Below are 19,278 nucleotides of genomic sequence, written 5' to 3' on the forward strand. Positions count from 1 at the left end.
TTTGCAGAAATTGCCAAAGTTTTGCAGGCAAAGCAGCTGTGCTTTGCATATTTATAAGCAGACATTTACATTGGAGTGTAGGGCCTGTATGCTGTCTTTTTACTCACTGGGTTTGGTGTGCTAACTGCTGAGACTTTCTCTTACAGGTTCATACATTGTATGTACATAGCTAAAGATTGCCTGCATTCAAATTTAGTGTGCAGCAATAAAAGTGTGGATGGGGCAAGTTCCTTAACCTCATTGTACATCAGAAACCGAGAGAATACTTAGACGATGCAGATAATTCAGACAGCCAATTATTTAATATGATAAAATGTTTCTAAAAATCTCCTGGGGTGTCATAAGCCTTCAAACATTTACTCAGAGTTGACACCCTGTAGATATCTCCTGGAATAAATCAGGTCGAAAGCCACTGTGACAACACATTTAGGGTGAACAGAAGGCATCTTTACTTAATCTAAAATATGAACTGATAAGGAGACTGAAGCAAAGAAAATGACGCTGGCTCGGGGGAGTTCTGTGTTTTTAATCTTTAACAGAATCAACCCCAGCTTATCCTAATATTTTCTTTGACTCAAGGCATTTAAATTTTTTCTAATTTTTGTATGTCCTTCATTTAGGGAAGTGATAATTAGAAAGCAACTAGGAAACTTAGAAAAACCTTCCAGCTTGCCTTCTTGCTTCCCTGAATCTAAGCGTTTTTTTTTTTTTTTTTTTTTCTAGTCCTTCTCTATTAACAATTTTTTCCCAAGAAGAGTCAGACATTCTGTCCCAGTTTCATCATATTCCATCATGGATCCAACAATATCACCTTCAGTTTTGTGACTGAGTGCTCAGGATACAGGAATTGCAAGACAAATGTTTGTCTCTCTCTGCAGAAAATCATAAGTTTTTGAGTCAGCATTGAATACTAGGTTCCATGCTATGCACAAAATGTGGGGAGAAGGGCCTTCAGCTTAGAGGCCTACTATAAAGAGAGGTGGTCAATTAGCATTAACAAGAGAAATCGGGTTTTCTGTTTTAAAAAAAAAATCCAGGGGTAAGACTATCCCCTATCATTAAATAGGTTGGCAGAAAAAAAAAAACAATGACCAGCATGGTTTGGCAGAACATCTACACCCATTGCTAACTTTCTGATTAGATGTAAGTTGGTTCCAGATTTCTACCAAGATAGAGCATTCGAAGGGCCTTTCAAGCAGTAGGTGGGTCCAATGGATTCTGTTGAGTGGAATAGAATCACAGTCATATCTACTGAGCATCATTTTTATGTCATAATGTGAATCAGATAATAAATAATTATTTGTGCCTGGTAGAAAAGAAAATGGTCTTGTGGTGAGCATTGCCCATGAAGACAGCAGCCATGGAGATAGTTGTCATGAATGAAAGGCTACCCAGACCTTGACAACACACCATGTACTATATAACCTCAGATGCTTTTAAGAACTACTTTAACTGTGTTCTGTTTAATAGAAGAATGTTTAATACGTTAACTTTTTAATTAACTAGAAAAGTGAATTGTGGGAGGAGGTTTATGATGAAGAAATGCATTTTAAACATTATTATTCATTAAGACAGAGATAAAATGTAAGAATAAAAGTGGTGCCCAAAGGCCTTCTTGTTCTAATGCTTGTTGGCTAGATGGTCATTTTTATCTTAACTTGATGTCAAACATTAAAGCTAGGTCTGGAGAGATAATTCAAAAGTTAAGAGCACTATTGCTCTTCCAGAGAACATGAGTTCAGTCATGTCCAGCACCCATATCAGGCAGCTCACAACTGCCTATACCTCTACCTGATACCCCTTTTTGACAGCCTTATACATGTGGCATACATATACAGATAACTTTTTTCTTATTTTTAAATTGGATAATTTCTTTATTTACATTTTAAATGTTTTTCTCTATCCAGGTCACCCCATCTCCCTCTCTCTGCCTCTATGGTCACCCACCCACCCACCCACTCTCATCTTCCCGCCATTCACATTCCTCTATACTGGGGCACCAAACACTCTCAGGCCTAAGGGTCACTCCTCCCACTAATGTTCAACAAGGCTATCCTCTGCCACATAGGCAGCCAGAGTCATGGGTCCCTCCACGTGTGGTCCAGTCCCCCAGAGCTCCAGGGGACTGGCCTGTTGACACTGTTGCTCCCCACATGGAGCAGCAAACCCGCTCAGTTCCTTCAATCCCTTCTCCAACTCTGGAACCCTGCTCTCAGTCCAATGGTTGGCTATGAGCATCCACCTCTGTATTTGTCAGGTTCTGGCAGAGCCTCTCAGGAGACAGCTATATAAGGCTCCTGTCAGTAAGCACTTCCCAGAATAGCATCCAGGTTTGTTGACTGTATATGAGATGGATTCTCTGAATGGCCTTTCCTTCAGTCTCTGCTCCATGCTTCATCTCCATATTTCCTTCTGTGAGTATTTTATGCCCCCTTCTAAGAAGCACTGAAGCATCCACACTTTGGTCTTCCCTCTTCTTGGGCTTCATATGGTCTGTGAATTGTATCTTGGGTATTCGGAACTTCTGGGCTAATATCCACTTATTAGTGAGTGCATACCATGTGTATTCTTTTGTGACTGAGTTACCTTTCAAGTTCCATCCACTTGCCTGTGAACTTCATGAAGTCATTGTTTTTAATAGCTAAGTAGTATTCTCTTGTGTAAATTTCATAATTTTTTAAATCTTTTAAGAAATCCTTAAAACTGATATACTTTTAAGACTAGTAATCAAACATAAAATATATAGTATGTTAATAATTGATAAGTCTAAGGCAACATCATTATACAGAGATTTTCCTATATTTCTTTGAATTTTTTTAGCATTTAATATTTTTTCATTACAAACCCTTTTTCTTTTGTATTCACCCAGTACTTGGGAAAAATTGCCTGTAACAATTCAAGGAAAGCACTAACCTTTATGATATATTACTCAGGGCTTGTCTCTTGGCAAGATGCAGGAACAGTTCATATTAATGGAAGCATGACAGCTCTGAAAGAAAACCAGCTCATGGCATTATGAATCATGGGGCTCTAAAACATTTATAAATGAATGAAAAGGCCCAAGGCTGACATGAATTATGAGGCTCATTATGGTACTGTAATTTCTCCAGCAATGCCTCAGAATGGCATGACACTTCCCAAGAAAAGTTGTTAAGACTTCCATTACATTATTTTTCTACTGATAATTGGCTATGGTCAAGGGAGAATATGGCTTGTATCCCTGGGGCACATATTGGCAACATATCCTTTGCTTGTAAATATTTCCATCAGCAACAATCCTGCAAAACTGCTTTCTTGCATGGGCCACACATTCCTGCTGACCTTCAAAACATAACGGGCTCTAAGACAAAGAGAGTATTTCAAATCTTTCCATTTCTCAAGGCAGGATTCAGATAGTGTTTCTCTTATCTTGCCGCTGACTCATGCTGACATCAACTCAGTGACATTAATAAGGCTATTTCCCAAATAAAAAGAACATAGATTATTTAGTTAATTATAAAAAGGCAAGAAGGAAAAAGTAGTAAGTATGAATTATTTATAAGTGCAAATATATGTGTTCGTTAGCATTAGTACATCTTAGATTTTCACTCTCTCAATAAATCTCAGGCTAACAACTTCACTAATTGGGTGAACTGAAGAAGAGGACCTTGGAATAACTAGAAGCTTACATTACCACTTCCAAGAATATTTTGTATTGTTGTCTAATTTTTTTAGCTTTATTTTTTAAATTTCATTTTATTTTTAATTTATTTTTTATACTCCATATTCCATCCCCCATACACTCTCCGACTACTCCACATTTCACAACTCCTCCCCACCCCATCCTGTGTCCATGTGGATGGTCCCTACCCCCCAACCCACCTGACCTCTAGACTCCCTGGAGCCTCCAGTCTCTTAAGGGTTAGGTGCATCATCTCTGAACAAACACAGACCCAGCAGTCCTCTACTGTATGTGTGTTGGGGGCCTCATATCAGCTGGTGTATGCTGCCTGTTTGGTGGTCCAGTGTTTGAGAGATCTTGTGGGTCCAGATTGAGATGTTGTCTAATTTTTTAAAAATTATTAAAGCATGTGTTCATTTTCAGATTTTCCACTACATTGGGTTTGCGGTTCTGTTTTACCTTTAATTCTCTCTCTCCCCTCTCCCCTCTCCCCTCTCTCCTCTCTCCCCTCTCCCCTCTCCCCTCTCCCCTCTCCCCTCTCCCCTCTCCCCTCTCCCCTCTCTCCCCTCTCCCCTCTCCCCTCTCCCCTCTCCCCTCTCCCCTCTCCCCTCTCCTCTCTCCTCTCTCCCCTCTCTCCTCTCTCTCCCCTCTCTCCCCTCTCTCCCCTCTCTCCTCTCCCCTCTCTCCTCTCTCCTCTCTCCCCTCTCTCCTCTCTCTCCCCTCTCTCCCCTCTCCCCTCTCTCCCCTCTCCTCTCTCCCCTCTCTCCCCTCTTCCCTCTCCCCTCTCTCCCCTCTCCCCTCTCCCCTCTCCCCTCTCTCCTCTCTCCCCTCTCCCCTCTCTCCTCTCCCCTCTCTCCTCTCTCTCTCCTCTCTCTCTCCTAAGAGATAAACATTTCTTATTCGAACCACAGAGATTCAGGAATGTGATAACTGTTAGGCTATTCTGTGTAGTTAATGTTAAATAGAATATCTTTGTTTTAAAATATATGAAAGTAAATATTCCTGTTTCAGTCACATATGAAATTGAAAAAGTATTTTCCTTTCTTCCATAGCTATGTGTTATAGAAAAGCCCTCACAAAAATCCAGGGATTCAATTTATTAGAAAGTAGTGTTGTTTTTATAGGACTGGACTAAATTCAGAAATTCTTAGAAATAAATATATTCAGGGAAGTGATCTTAACAGATTCTTAGAGACAAAAGTCCAACCATTATTTGAATTCCATCATCTCACAATTTTTTTTTTATTCATGACTTTGTTTCCTACTCCTGCCTCAGCCTCTCTGTCTCCTAATTCCTTTGCTGTTCTTAAATATTAGTACTCAGTATCTGGCTACACACCATAACAATGGCCTTGCCGTCCATTTGTCTTCAGAAAGGTACATGGCCTACTTTCCCTGCTTATTTTTTCCCCTGAATAACAGATCATTTTAGATTTATTTTAAAATCTGAAATATAGTCTATAAATATGAAAATTAAATTGTTATTGATTCTTTGTGAATTTCACATCATGGAACCCAAACCCACTACACTCCACTCCACATCCTTTCCTATCCACTTTACACCTCTGCCAAAGGAAAAAAAAAAATCTTGCCAAATTGAGAGAATCCTGGAGATAGAAATCCTAGGTAAGAAAACAAGAACTACAGATGCAAGCATTGCTTGCCTGCTTTTGGGACCCTTTTCTCCTACTGGGTTGTCTTGCCCACTATCCTCCATGACCTCTGCATCATCTCCTGCCCCTAGGTCCCTGCCTTGAAATCCGGCCCTTACTTTCTTCGCTTGTGAACCTTTATGGGGAAATGTAAGCAAAATAAACTTTTCACTCCCGAGTTGTTTTTGTCTTGGTGTTTCATCAAAGCAATAGTAACCATTACTAAGACAGGAGATGGCTGCCACACAAGCTCAGGTGTCATGCCAGTGGGGTCCAGATGTATAGCTTGCGTTTTAGTCACATTATAATGTAAATATATAAGGCAAAATCTTCAGAAGTTTTAATCAAACCATTGTTGGTTCAGTTAGCTTAGGATGCTAAAGATTGCAGCAAAGAAGTTAAGGAAAACTGCGTTTGCAATAGGGAAGGTGACTGGTCATGGTGAATTAGAGTAACATGTTCTCGGTGCCTATGATGTAAGCAATAAGATGTGCAGCGCAGATGAGGGAACAGGCAGAGGACAGGATGAGTTGTACAGTGGGGGAAGGTTCCAAGTGAGTGAGAGGGAAAGTCATTACCTGGGGACATTCTGTGGGGTATTTTTTTTTTATTTATATATAATTGCTGTAAAGAGAACAACATTTTCACTAGACTTTCCAGAACTTTTGCATCCTTGTTTTAACCTGATGAACTCATGGAGGTTTGATGTTGTCATTTTACTATCTAATGACAAATAAACTAAAGACTCTATTTAATATCATTTAGGAAACAGATAAAGTAAAAGATAAAGGACATTTTTCTTATTCCAAGAGGTTATAAAGTTCCAAGAAAGGCAGACAAAAAAAAAAGAGTGTTCACAGTCACCTTGATGAATTCTTGGAGTTGTTCTTGTTGTTGTTATTGTTGTGTCTTTTGTAATTTAACAATATTTACATTCTACTCCCTAAGTACTAGCTCTCTCGAAGCTTTAGTGGAATTTCCACAATGACTTCAGCTAGTCTTTGAAAACAGATGAGCTGCTCTTCATTATTTGGTACACAAAACCAAGAACTAGAAATAAAGTGTCAATTTACTCCTTGTAGTTAAATGCTATTTAATTGACATTAGGTGTCAAACCTCCTACAATCTTTGTCACTCCTGTGACCTTCACTATGCTCTGATGATCTTCAGAGGAAAATCAAAAGCTAAATTTTAGATTACTTTTCTAATCATTTTTAAAGGACACAGTGAATAATTCCTTCCTGAGCTTAGACTCCTGCAGGTATCCAACTACTGAACATATAACATTCTAATATCCTTTGCACAATGAGTTCTACTTTCTAATAATGGGTTACTGTCAAAAACTAGGGGAAAAAGTTTGTCAAAAGTAATGCATTTTAAAAATAGTTTTTCATGTAAAACTATCCATAAAAAATATTTTCTATGGGTGATACCTCCAAATTAGAGAAAATTATACTTGGCATACAAGTATAGACTATACTCAGGCTGTCTTATTTCAAATTCTGAATCTTTTCCCTACATGTGTGATTCTGGGAATTTTTTCTAACCTATTTTTGTGTTTTAATTTATAACCTATAGACAGCAGATGCTGGCGAGGATGTGGAGAAAAAGTAACACTCCTCCATTGCTGGTGGGATTGCAAGCTTGTACAACCACTCTGGAAATCAGTCTGGCAGTTCCTCAAAAAACTAGACATAGTACTACCAGAAGATCTAGCAATTCTTCTCCTGGGCATATACCCAGAAGATGTTCCAACTAGTAATAAGAACACATGCCCCACTGTGTTCATAGCAGCCTTATTTATAATAGCCAGAAGCTGGAAAGAACCCAGATGTCCCTCAACAGAGGAATGGATACAGAAAATGTGGTACATTTACACAATGGAGTACTACTCAGCTATTAAAAACAATGAATTTATGAAATTCTTAGGCAAATAGATAGATCTGGAGGATATCATCCTGAGTGAGGTAACCCAATCACAAAAGAAGTCACTTGATATGCACTCACTGATAAGTGGATATTAGCCCAGAAACCTAGAAGACACAAGATACAATTTGCAAAACACATGAAACTCAAGAAGAAGGAAGACCAATGCGTGGATACTTCATTCCTCCCTAGAATAGGGGACAAAATACTCATGGAAGGAGTTACAGAGATAAAGTTTGGAGCTAAGATAAAAGAATGGACCATCCAGTGACTGCCCCATCTGGCGGTCCATCCCATAATCAGCCATCAAACACAGACACTATTGCATATGCCAGCAAAATTTTGCTGAAAGGACCCTGATACAGCTGTCTCTTGTGAGGCTATGCCAGTGCCTGGCAAATACAGAAGTGGATGCTCACAGTCATCTATAGGATGGAACACAGGGCCCCCAATGGAGGAGCTAGAGAAAGTACCCAAGGAGCTGAAGGGGTCTGCAACCCTATAGGTGGAACAACAATATGAACTAATCAGTACCCCCAGAGCTCGTGTCTCTAGCTGCAAATGTAGCAGAAGATGGCCTAGTCGGCCATCACTGGGAAGAGAGGCCCCTTCGTCTTGCAAACTTTATATGCCCCAGTACAGGGGAACTCCAGGGCCAAGAAGTGGGATTGAGTGGGTAGGTGAGCAGGGCAGGGGTAGGGTATAGGGGACTTTTGGAATAGCATTTGAAATATAAATAAAGAAAATATCTAATAAAATATTTAAAAAAGAATTATATAAGAAAAATTATAACCTAAATAAGTAATAGACTATTTATCTCAGAAGATTACTGAAATGATGACCATATGACCATAGTCTCTCAGACACTTACTTCTTAAGTGTCATACTTTGTGAGACATGGTGAGTCCTGAGACAGACTTTTGTGTATGATTCAAAAGAAGCAAGAATCTGAGCAAGTATGATAATTTTAAACTTTCTGAGAAATTAACAAATATAATGAAATTGAGTGCCTGGTTCTATTGTTGATGAGCAAAATGAAAAAAAAATTTCATTTTAAATACATGTAGAGATAAGTCGGAGAAACCTGTGTAGGAATAGATATTAAATACATGTGGAACAATGGTGGAAGAGACAAAGTTAGGTCAGTTCAAAATCATAGACTTGGACACACTAAGCAGAGATGCTACATCTAATGTAGTGTTGGAGAGTAAAAACAGCTCTGACCCTTTGGTTGGATTCTTGGCTGCAACACAGACCAAAGATGGCCACAGAGAGTTGGAAATACCTTGGTTCAGTTTAGAGAAATATTCGAAGGTGGGAGAGATAAAAGTTTTATAGTGGATTTGTCATTTGAACATTTTCACTTACACTTGTGAGCCCAGAAACAGCGTTATATGAGTAATAACTTTGTGAGAGGCACCTTGGCTTCTTCCAGCAGCTCTGTAATTATTTTCAGTATACCAGACCTCTCTGTGTGTTATCTTCTCTCATTCGATCCTGAGGTGTGAAGGGCCGAGTGATTGAATTCAATCTCTAAAGCAAAGTTGCAATGATGGAGAAAAGAGTCAAGGCAGCAACCAAACACCCTGATTCTGGCAGATGTACTGCATCAGCTACTAGCTGCTCGTGGTGATTCTAAAAGTGAAACAGACAAGAAGCCTACTAAGTTCTCCATTGATCTGTATATACAGAAAATTTCTAAGTTGAGTAAATGAAATTCTGACCTGAATCCTAAAAGCAGAAATTCATGGCCCCTCAATCAACCTTTTATTTTAACCTATTTATAAACCTATCATGCTCTCAATGAAAGGAAGAATGAGATTCCACTAAAATAGATCTTGGAATACTGCCCAAAGAATTACACCGTTAATCTCTCCCTCAATTTTCCCTCATAGGAATTGATGACTTTATTCCAGGGCAAATTTATTAGCAAATGGGAACTAATGAGACCTTCAGGAGTTTAGCTCCAAGCTCATACTAATTCCAATAGACCCCAAATATAACTGTGTGGCAGTAGTAAGTCCACTACTCTTAGAAATAGCTTATGAAATTCAGGCAATCAATGAAACTGTAGTTTAAGTCCATGTGTAATGGACTCAGTTGGTTCCAAAACATATCCTGGCAAGTGATTCCTCAAGTGTATCAAATTTATAGTACATTGTTAGCTCACATGGATTTGATCATCTTTCCCTTTTGTAGGATACCACATTGATAATATTTGAATGGTTAGTCCTAGTGAGTAATAAATACATATTATTGTAAACTTACTGGTAAGACATTTGCATATGAGAGAGTGAGAAGCTTCTAAGAACTTACCAAGATGTTCGCTCTATCATAAAGTACAATTTGTTTCATCTGGTCCCTCCTACAACCATTAGAGAAAAAAAAAATAACAGTGGGCTTCCTTGAGTTTTGGAAGAAACCTAGTCCTAACTTGATATTACTTGAGACCATGTCCAAGTGACCTAACAAAGATGCAATTATAGACTGGGACCCAAGTCAGAAGAAGACTTTATGGCTGACTATAAAGTGGCTTTACCAATGTGTTCGCATGTTCAAGCAGATTCAACGGATAGAGATGTTCTTCAGACTCTTTGCCAAGTGTCAATCACTGAAGGACCTTGCAGGTCAAGGTCAAGATTTCACTTCAAATGTTGACCTCCCCTGGAGATTACTCTGATTCTTTTGTGAAGCATATCAAAGCTTGCTACTATGCCTTAGTAGAATCTAAATTCTTAAAGATTGACCAAATTAGCATGAGAGCCGAGCTACTTCTTATGAGCCATGGGCATCTATCCCTAAGCAGTATATTTCGACATATACCGCAGCACTCCATCATAAAGTGGAAGTGGTATGTTAAAAGCTTTAAGCAAGCTCTGAAGGCACAGGTACATAAATAAATGGCTCTGCTACACATGAGTTAGTTCCTTCTCCAGTGTCCCCTTCTTCCTACTTATACCTATGGCTTCTTGACATATTTCCTATGATCAGCTAGCAGATGAAGGAAAGATGGGTCTCACAGTGGTGAATTACCTCATGCAGTGGTGAAGAAAGCTCTCTCAGTAAACAGAACATTAGTAGTGCATTCAGTTGTTCATTTTGCCTTAAAATAGAAATCATTAAGAATGTGATCACATAAAAATTATTTGTGGAGTGTGATCAATGATTGGCTGCTGTAGATATGATATAGCGATGTAGTAATATAGAATGAGCACAATTGAAAAGCAAATGATAAGAGGGGTAGAGCTGGCACTTCCCCCTTACTCCCTGTAGCATTCGGAAGAGTAGGATCTGCACCTTGCCTGGGAAATACAGTGGATCTGGTCCTTATGACAAAGGCATGGATGAACCAGCCTCAAGGGCATTAGAAGGCAGAGCTGGCCCAGCCTCTCATAGGCTGCAGCACTTGGGAGAGTGGGTCCCATGTCTTGAGTGAGAAGCACAGTGGAGCTGCCTCTGCTGGTGAAGACACAGGTGAGCAAGACCTGAGGGCAGGAGAGCAGGAGAGCTGACCCTGCTTCCTGCCAATGGCACAATTGGGTGGCCTACCTGGAGCAGTTCTGGAGAACTCTGGTAGTGCAGATAAGGGAGAACCTGTGGGCTGACCAGATACCACAGGGGATCAGATTCAGGGGTCTGAGTTGGCCCACCCCAACATCGATATCATATGTGAATGTTTGGGATGTTGTCTCAAAGCTGCAGGATCTCGGGGTAAAAACAGGATAACCAGGGAGAGTCCCAATGAGGAACCAATATTCATGGTATCACAAAAGCCAGACAAATGACGCATTGCAATGAATATTTGCAAGTGAAGATATGTGGCCAGAGGATATATAATGGTACCCTCTGTGACATACTACAGCTTCCATGATGAGATGTTTTCTATGCTTTGGTTGTTCTTGTTTTGTTGTTGTTGTTGGTGGTGGTGGTATGTATCTGTGTGTGTGTAAATGTGTGTGTTAGTTGGGAGAGGGAGGTTGCAAGGACAAGGAGTGGATATAAGGGGACAAGGAGATGAACAGGACTGGGGTGCAAGATGTGAAATGCACAAAGAATCAATAAAAAGATTTTTTAAAAAACAGATCACAAGAAAACTTGAGGAAGATGAGGAAATGTGCACCTCTCTAAATGGGAAAAACCCACAAAAAATTCATTTTCCTTCGTGAATATTCACCATGACTGACTTTCCACATGACAGTTTTAATTTTAAGTAGATGGATGACTTATTCTGCCTTTCTACATCCATTACTGTTAACATACAAGGGCTCCACAGCAGGGAAAACAGATGCCCGCAGGATGGTACCATTCTTTAGCCTGATCAGTCACCTGCTGGAAGTAGTCTGATTACACAGAGCACTTCCATCTTGGAATAAATAACATCCGTATGGAAAGTCTTACAGAAATACATTTGATGTATATATGCTACCTTCATGAAGTGCCTCTACTAGAGTTTTTAGGTGACTTACCTACTGACATGTATTTCATACAGCACATTAATTGTAATCAAAGACCTCACTTTAGAAGAGACTCCTTCAAACTCAGACTCAGCCTTCCACTATTTATTGCCTGCTTTTCCCAATGGTCACACTCTGATTCTCCTGGGTATCCACTTAGCCAACAGCAGAACTTGGGGCTTCTCAGATTCCATAAACAATGGCTCTAGGGCTGGGGATATAGTTTGATGGTATGGTGTCTGTCTAGCATGTGAAGGACCCTGTGTACAGTCCCTAGGACTGTAAAATACATAAATAATGCCCACAATCATAAGGATGTGTTGTGAGTGTGTGTGTGTGTGTGTCTGCTAATGGTTCTATTTAGCTAGAGATTTGTAACCAGTAAAATAGGATTATGTATTACAAAATAGAGACCATAATTGAAATACTTCAAGACTTAATAATTGTACTTTAGTCAAAATCAATTTGAAATATTCTTTCTAAAGTCTGGGGGTCATTAGAATTAATGGAATAACTTTCAAGGAAATAACTTATTGTTAAAATGGAACTCTTTTGTGAGTTAGTATTGTAATAGAAAAGAACAAAGTGTCCAAGAAGTGAGAAAAAAAAGGAAGCCACTGTGTGCATTCCTGAGTTTGTAACTTGAAGCTTAATGGACACCTGACAAAGCTCTTCATGTAATACTTTGTCCTAAACTTCATCATTACTGTTTGTCTGGACTAAGAAAAATTAAAATTTTTCATGAAACAGTAAATTGAAATCAATAGTCTTTAGTGCCTTCACAATCAGTAATTATAGTTCTAAAAGCATAGATAATAATCAGCAAGTCAGACCTGATCAACCAGTTGCCTTCTATGAGACGAGCTATTACAGATCCAACATTGGCAACATTGTCTTGTAGACATCACTTGGTAGAACAAACCAAAACAAATCAAAAGCCATCTTGAGTGTGTTAGGCGGGTACTGGTCCTAGCAGCTGTGAGCCCTGTTCCTAATGGCGGGGGCACTCACAGTGCTGTGGGTGTGGATGTTGATGGAGTCCGCATGTGTAGTCCCCCTTCATCAGTGGTTTTCAGCTGTGGGATGGTTTTTGTTTTGTTTTTGTTTTATTTCTGGTGTATTTAGAGTATTCTTGAGAGTTTTAGGGTACACTGCCCAGTGCACTCAAGGCCAGAGGAAACTACCAGACCCATTCCCCCTTTGCTTTTTGCAATATTGTTTTAAAACAGGATTCCTCGTTGAACAGGAAGCTCGCTGAGCTAGGCTGGGTGGTCAGTGATGTCTCAAGATCTGACTGTATGGTGTGGTTGAAAGTATTTTCAGTCATATCTGGATTTTAACGTTGATGCTGCGGATTCGAACTCTGCTTATAGAACAAATGTTTCCTTACTGAGTCATTTCCCCAGTCCCTGCACCTTCTAATATTAATTGATAAGATTGTTTAGTAAATGAACGTTTCATTAATGTTACAAACACCATGTTCTCAAAAGGAAATAATTAAGGATTGGTTACCTTTTTTGTTTACTCATGCTATTTTAATGATACTTCCATAATGCAAGGCAAGATAAGTGTTCTCCAGCTAGACTGAAATAGAACACATGCCACACACACACACATATATGCGTGCACACACACAAACACACACATGCATGCACACATACACACAGAGATACATAGGCACACACACACACATCTAAATGCACAAATACAACCTGTTCAGTCTATATAATACTATGTGTATGTATATTTTCAGAGCTGACCATTTGGGATAGATAACCTGCACACCTGGAAAGTACTCGTCTCTTCTCAGCTTGCAGGAGAACAGAGGACACTTGTCTTTTTGTCCTAGCTTACTTCCCTTAACATCTAATCCTCCCATGCTTTGGCAAATGACAACATTTCATTCTCTCTGATGCTCTAATGATACTCTACTGCACATATGTACCTGCTCATATAACATTCTCCTTATCCTGAATGATATTACATTGCCTATATGTGGTTGTTTTTTTATCTATTCACCTATTGATGGGTACCTAGTTTGATTCCATATAGTCTTAACTATTATAACAAGTTCTACGGTACATATAGGGTTTAATATGCCAGTTTGATTTTTTTTATATTTTTTCTTAAAAGTAAGATTGTAGAGTCATGTAGATAGGTTTTTGTCTGTTTCTTTGGCTGGTTGGTTGGTTGATTTCTTTCCTTTTCTTTGTAACTTCTTTGCTAGTTTCTATAATGTCTGTAACTTATTTCTATTTCTATTAGTAATGCATTTCTGTAACCTTGCCAGTAATTGCTAATTTTGCCTATTATCATCATTATTATAACCATGTATCTTAATCAGGGTTTCTATTCCTGCACAAACATCATGACCAAGCAGCAGTTGGGGAGGAAAGGGATTATTCAGCTTACATTTCCACATTGCAGTTCATCACTGAAAGAAGTCAGGACTGGAACTCAAGCAGGTCAGGGAGCAGGAGCTGATGCAGAGGCCACGGAGGGATGTTCTTTACTGGCTTGCTTCCCCTGGCTTGCTTAGCCTGCTCTCTTATAGAACCCAAGACTACCAGCCCAGAGATGGCACCACCCACAAGGGGCCTTTCCCCCTTGATCACTAATTGAGAAAATGCCTTACAGTTGTATCTCATGGAGGCATTTCCTCAACTGAAGCTCCTTTCTCTGTGATAAATCCAGCTGTGTCAAGTTGACACAAAACTAGCCAGTACACCATGGTAGAATAAATATTTCTCTGTGGTTTTCATTTTGATTCCCTGATGATTAATGAAATTGAATGTTTATTTTTCATAAACATGTTCCCCACTTGCATATTCACTTTTGAGATGCTACTTTTTAGATAATTCATCCACTTGAAAGTCAGATTATTGGAGCTGGGGAGATTACTCAGTGGTTAGGATCACTTGCTGCTCGTCCAGAGTACTCAATTCCAGCACCCATATGGCAGCTCACAGACCCCTCTAAGTCAATCCCCAGAGGCTCTGACACCTTCCTTTAGACACACATGTGATATACAGGAATCCAAGAAGGCAAAGCACACACACACAGAGATAATATTATAAATATATATCATATAATATACAATATATTTTTATATAATATAAAAATTATGCCATATAATTTTGACATCATTGATTGCAATGTCTCCAGCTTTGATCTATTGGGTGTTGAATAATAGCAGTAGTGTGGAGTATGTCAATCAATGTACATGCCTATTTTCTGATACAATTTTATTCACAAAAAACAGGAGGCGTGTCTCATTTGTCAGTGAGTGGTAGCTTTCTGTGTTTATTGATCGTCAAATAGATCAATGAGATGTAGCAATACATAAATAGATCTAAACACGTGTGGATAAGTGATGTCTCCACAATGAAAAAGCTACTATACACATGATTGGGAAAATACTGGATCTCTCAAAACTGCCAGTGAGACAATGGGAAATACTGCAGGTTGTGACTGACTGGTTCTCTTTTTATACAAACAACCATTCCATAAAGAAATATTACCATTTTGTTATAACACAGCATATCTTCACGGCATACAGTAGGAACTGATTTTTGTTCATCACAGAGAAAACATTAGGAAAATAGAAAAGATTTGTGAGGTTACATTTGATACTCTTTCTTTTTTTTTTTTTTCTTTCGAGACAGGGTTTCTCTGCACAGTCCTGGATGTCCTGGAACTCACTCTGTAGATCAGGCTGGCCTCAAACTCAGAAATCCACCTGCCTCTGCCTCCCAAGTGCTGGGATTAAAGGCATGTGAGATGAATGCACACAGACATACATTGGACTGAGCACAGGGTCTCCAATGAAGGAGGAGCTAGAGAAAGGACCCAAGGAGCTGAAGGGGTTTGTAGCTCCATAGGAGGAACAACAATATGAACCAACCAGTAACCCCCGGAGCTCCCAAGGACTAAACCACCAACCAAAGAGTACACATGGAGAGACCCATGGCTCCAGCTGCATATATAGCAGAGGATGGCCTTATTGGACATCAATGAGAGAAGAGACCCTTGGTCTTATGAAGGGCCCCAGTGTAGGGGAATGCCAGGACATGGAAGCGGGAGTGGGTGGGTTGGTGAGCAGGGGGAGGGGAGATGAAATAGGGGGGTTTCAGAGGGGAAATAGGGAAAGGAGATAAAATGTGAAATGTAAATAAAAAATGTAATAAAAATTCATAAATTAAAGTGTATCTAGTTAATATCTATTCCCTAAAGACACTATTAAAGGTTGAAAATTTAAATACCATAAATGAAGAGATTGCTTCACATATAAGTAAGAATGGAGCAATAGCTACATGCATGAAGTTGGCTCATGAATATAACGATGAACAAACCAAATCACATAATTACATTGGGGTTTTCCCATTTTCCTACATTAGAAACTTCTGAAAGGCTACTACTAAAATATTTCTTCACTTGGATACTTTCTTTGTTCTTAAAATATACATATATTTTATACACTCATCTAAATATTAATATTTCTCATAAAGACAACCATAAATAGTGAGTTGGACTGTCACTTTTGCCACCATCACAATCTAGAATTACTACACAATCTAGAAGGAAATTGGGTTAGTCTTTAGACATATCCATGGGAGGGTTGTCTTGATCATCTTAATTGGGGCATGGAATATGCCCCCTGTGGATAGCACCAGTCCTTGGGTATGGGGTTCTGGACAGTAAAGTAGAATAAACAAAGTGTGTACATGTATTAAGTACTTTCTGTTCCTTATGTGACCAGCTCTATCCTGCTCTTGCCACTATAAATTCCCTGCTGTAATGGACTGTAACACAGAACTATGGACTAAAATAAACCCTATATCCTTTACATTTACTTTGTCAATTTTATTCCAACAATAGGGAAAGAAAGACAGTGATTATAAGACCACAAGTATATTAATCTGTAGGATGAAGAAGAATTGAGGTGAAGAAAACTGGAAAAAAGAAGCCAAGGGCAGAGAAGAACAAGAAGAGAAATTTCAGGTACTTGGCACATATTTGAGTGAACACAGTAAATGATATTCAACGAGCAAAACTTGACAGTAATAATTTGCAAAGAGATCAAGAAAAAGGTTATAATTAACCCATAGAGGATTTTAGAAAGTGTTGGATATGACAGTTATGCTGTCACTCTTTGCAGAAGAGAGGACTATTTTGAAATGAAATAGAAGAAATTTGTCATTTAAAAAACAACTGGTGACTCCAACATTAACCTTAGATTTTAGGTAAGTAAGGTGCCAATAGCTGGTAGGCAGACAGACGATTTCAGTGAACACTTTGTCAACAAATGGTTTAGATACTGTCATTCTCCATAACTTTGCAAATCAATGTCAGTATCTAAACTTAACTAAAAACATCAATGACAAGAAAGGTTCTGCACTGTGGCCCCACATCGGTAACAGTAGAGCACAGGTTTTTCCACATAGACTTTGTTTGTTTGTTTGTTTGTTTTTGTTTTTATTTTTCCAGACAAGGTTTCTCTGTGCCCTTGCTGTCCTGGAAATCACTCTGTAGATCAGGCTGGCCTTGAACTCAGAAATCCACCTGCCTCTGCCTCTCAAGTGCTGGGATTAAAGGCGTGTGCCACCACTGCCTGGCCCACATAGACTTCTAACAGAAGATAATGACTCATTTTATAAGCAAAAATTATTTTAGGTTAAAAAAAATTCTGACATTTATGATCTATCTTAGTGAATAAGTGTTTATTCATGCCTCCCCAGGAAAACCTACATAACATATAAGTGGAACCACATTCCTACAAAACACAAATATTTAAGCCCTAATCATCAAAGAGATGATAATTTGAAGGAGAACCTTTAGGGCTAAACAGGGGCATTAGATGAAGGTGGAATGCACATAGTGTAATTGGTTTCCTTCTAAAAGGAGACCACAGAACTCTTTCTTCTTCTAACAAGGACCAAGGAAAGGCCATGTGATGTAGTGGTCATCCTATAAAAATACTTATGGCAACTAACACATACAAAGCCTATTGACTTTGCCCAGTTCTATGAATAGAAGGACCAGGTATAGAAGTTCACATAAGCAAGCCTTTTCATGTTAATTTTGAAGGCAAGTAGAAGTTGAAAGATAGGCATCTATTATTTTACCTTTAAATATTGTTTATCAAAGTATTTGACACAATGGTTTTTTTCCATTTGAGATGTATAAAGAAAAGAAAATGTGAAGAAAATTGGAAAAACTGCTGGTGAGATAACCTGCCAGATACTGTCTCTGGTTTATTTTCTTAAGACCGTTCCATTCTTGTATTGCTCAAGGTATCCAGTGTATTGTTTTAACTTAATGAGCCATTATGCTGACTGCATTCTCACACCACATTCACTTTTTATCTGTTATGTATGTAATTATAGCCAGAATCAGTTAAGATAAATAAATACATGCATACATACAGTCTGAGTTCATGCTTTTGTTTAGCAGTAGTAACCACATCCCTTCACTCAAAGATGGCAGAAGAGGAAATGGTCACTGTGCTGAGGTCAGGACCTCATATCCTTCTGCCCCCTCTTCTCAAGGCCGCTACTTCCCAGAAAATAAAACTGGAGTGCATTGGAGGGACATTTAAAATCTGAGGTTCTTTGACACTAGAATCCTACTGTCATGCTGTCTTGCTGTGTTATGTGGACATTTGGTCATTTTGTAATTAGAAATGACTCTTCCTCTTCCTTGGTTCAGCCCTAGCACACACCTTTAATCCAAGAGCTTCTGCTTATTGAAACAGAATTAAATAAAGTCAACCACAGGTCAAGAGGTCGAACAAGCAATCAGTTGACAGGAATGAATATAGAAGATACCATGGAGAGTAAAATGTTAGGACAGATAGAGAGGCTCACAGGAAGTAGAAAGAAGGAACATTCCACTTGAGGGTGGGTTTAAGATGGTGTGGAGAAGGAAAACTTCCTTTTGGGAGATCAACTATGGAGGAAGGCCAGCTGTGTGTGTTCTCTGCCTCTCTGAGCTAGCAGGCTTTCACCCCAATATCTGCCTCCTGAATCTTCATTGGTAAAATTGAAGGATTGAGATTTTGATAAAAATAACAGCTGTAGTTTGAATCTTCTCACAAAAAGGTCATGTTGGGCTTTTATCCAAATTGTGGGTCATTAAAAGAGTAGACTGAGTGGAATTTTCAAGACATAATTGAGTTGAGGGCTCTTCTCATATTGATGGAGTAATCCATTCATGAATTTGTAAGTTAGTGGGTTATCTCAAAATTACTGAGGGTATTATAAGTCAGTTTACCCCCATCTCTTATAGGTGCCCCTCATACCACATAATTCCCTGTGGTACCCCCAGACTCTAAGAGAGTCTCCCACTATACTGAAGGATCTGAACATCATGCAGCTGTTCCACCCCAGAGTTATAAATTGAATATATTTTCTACTTATGAATTGCCCAACCTGTGATATCCAGTTATAGCAACAGGTTATGGACTAAGTTATAAACACTAGTATTTGTTTATTTTTCTCATTTGCTCATCAGATAGCTGCAGCACCTACTCTATCTGGAGGCTGTGCTTCGTGTGCAGAACAAGGACACACAGTTCCTGGTATCA

Source organism: Mus caroli, unplaced genomic scaffold (genome assembly GCF_978045245.1).
Source record: "Mus caroli unplaced genomic scaffold, Mus_caroli_1 scaffold_7, whole genome shotgun sequence".
Classification (NCBI taxonomy): domain Eukaryota; kingdom Metazoa; phylum Chordata; class Mammalia; order Rodentia; family Muridae; genus Mus; species Mus caroli.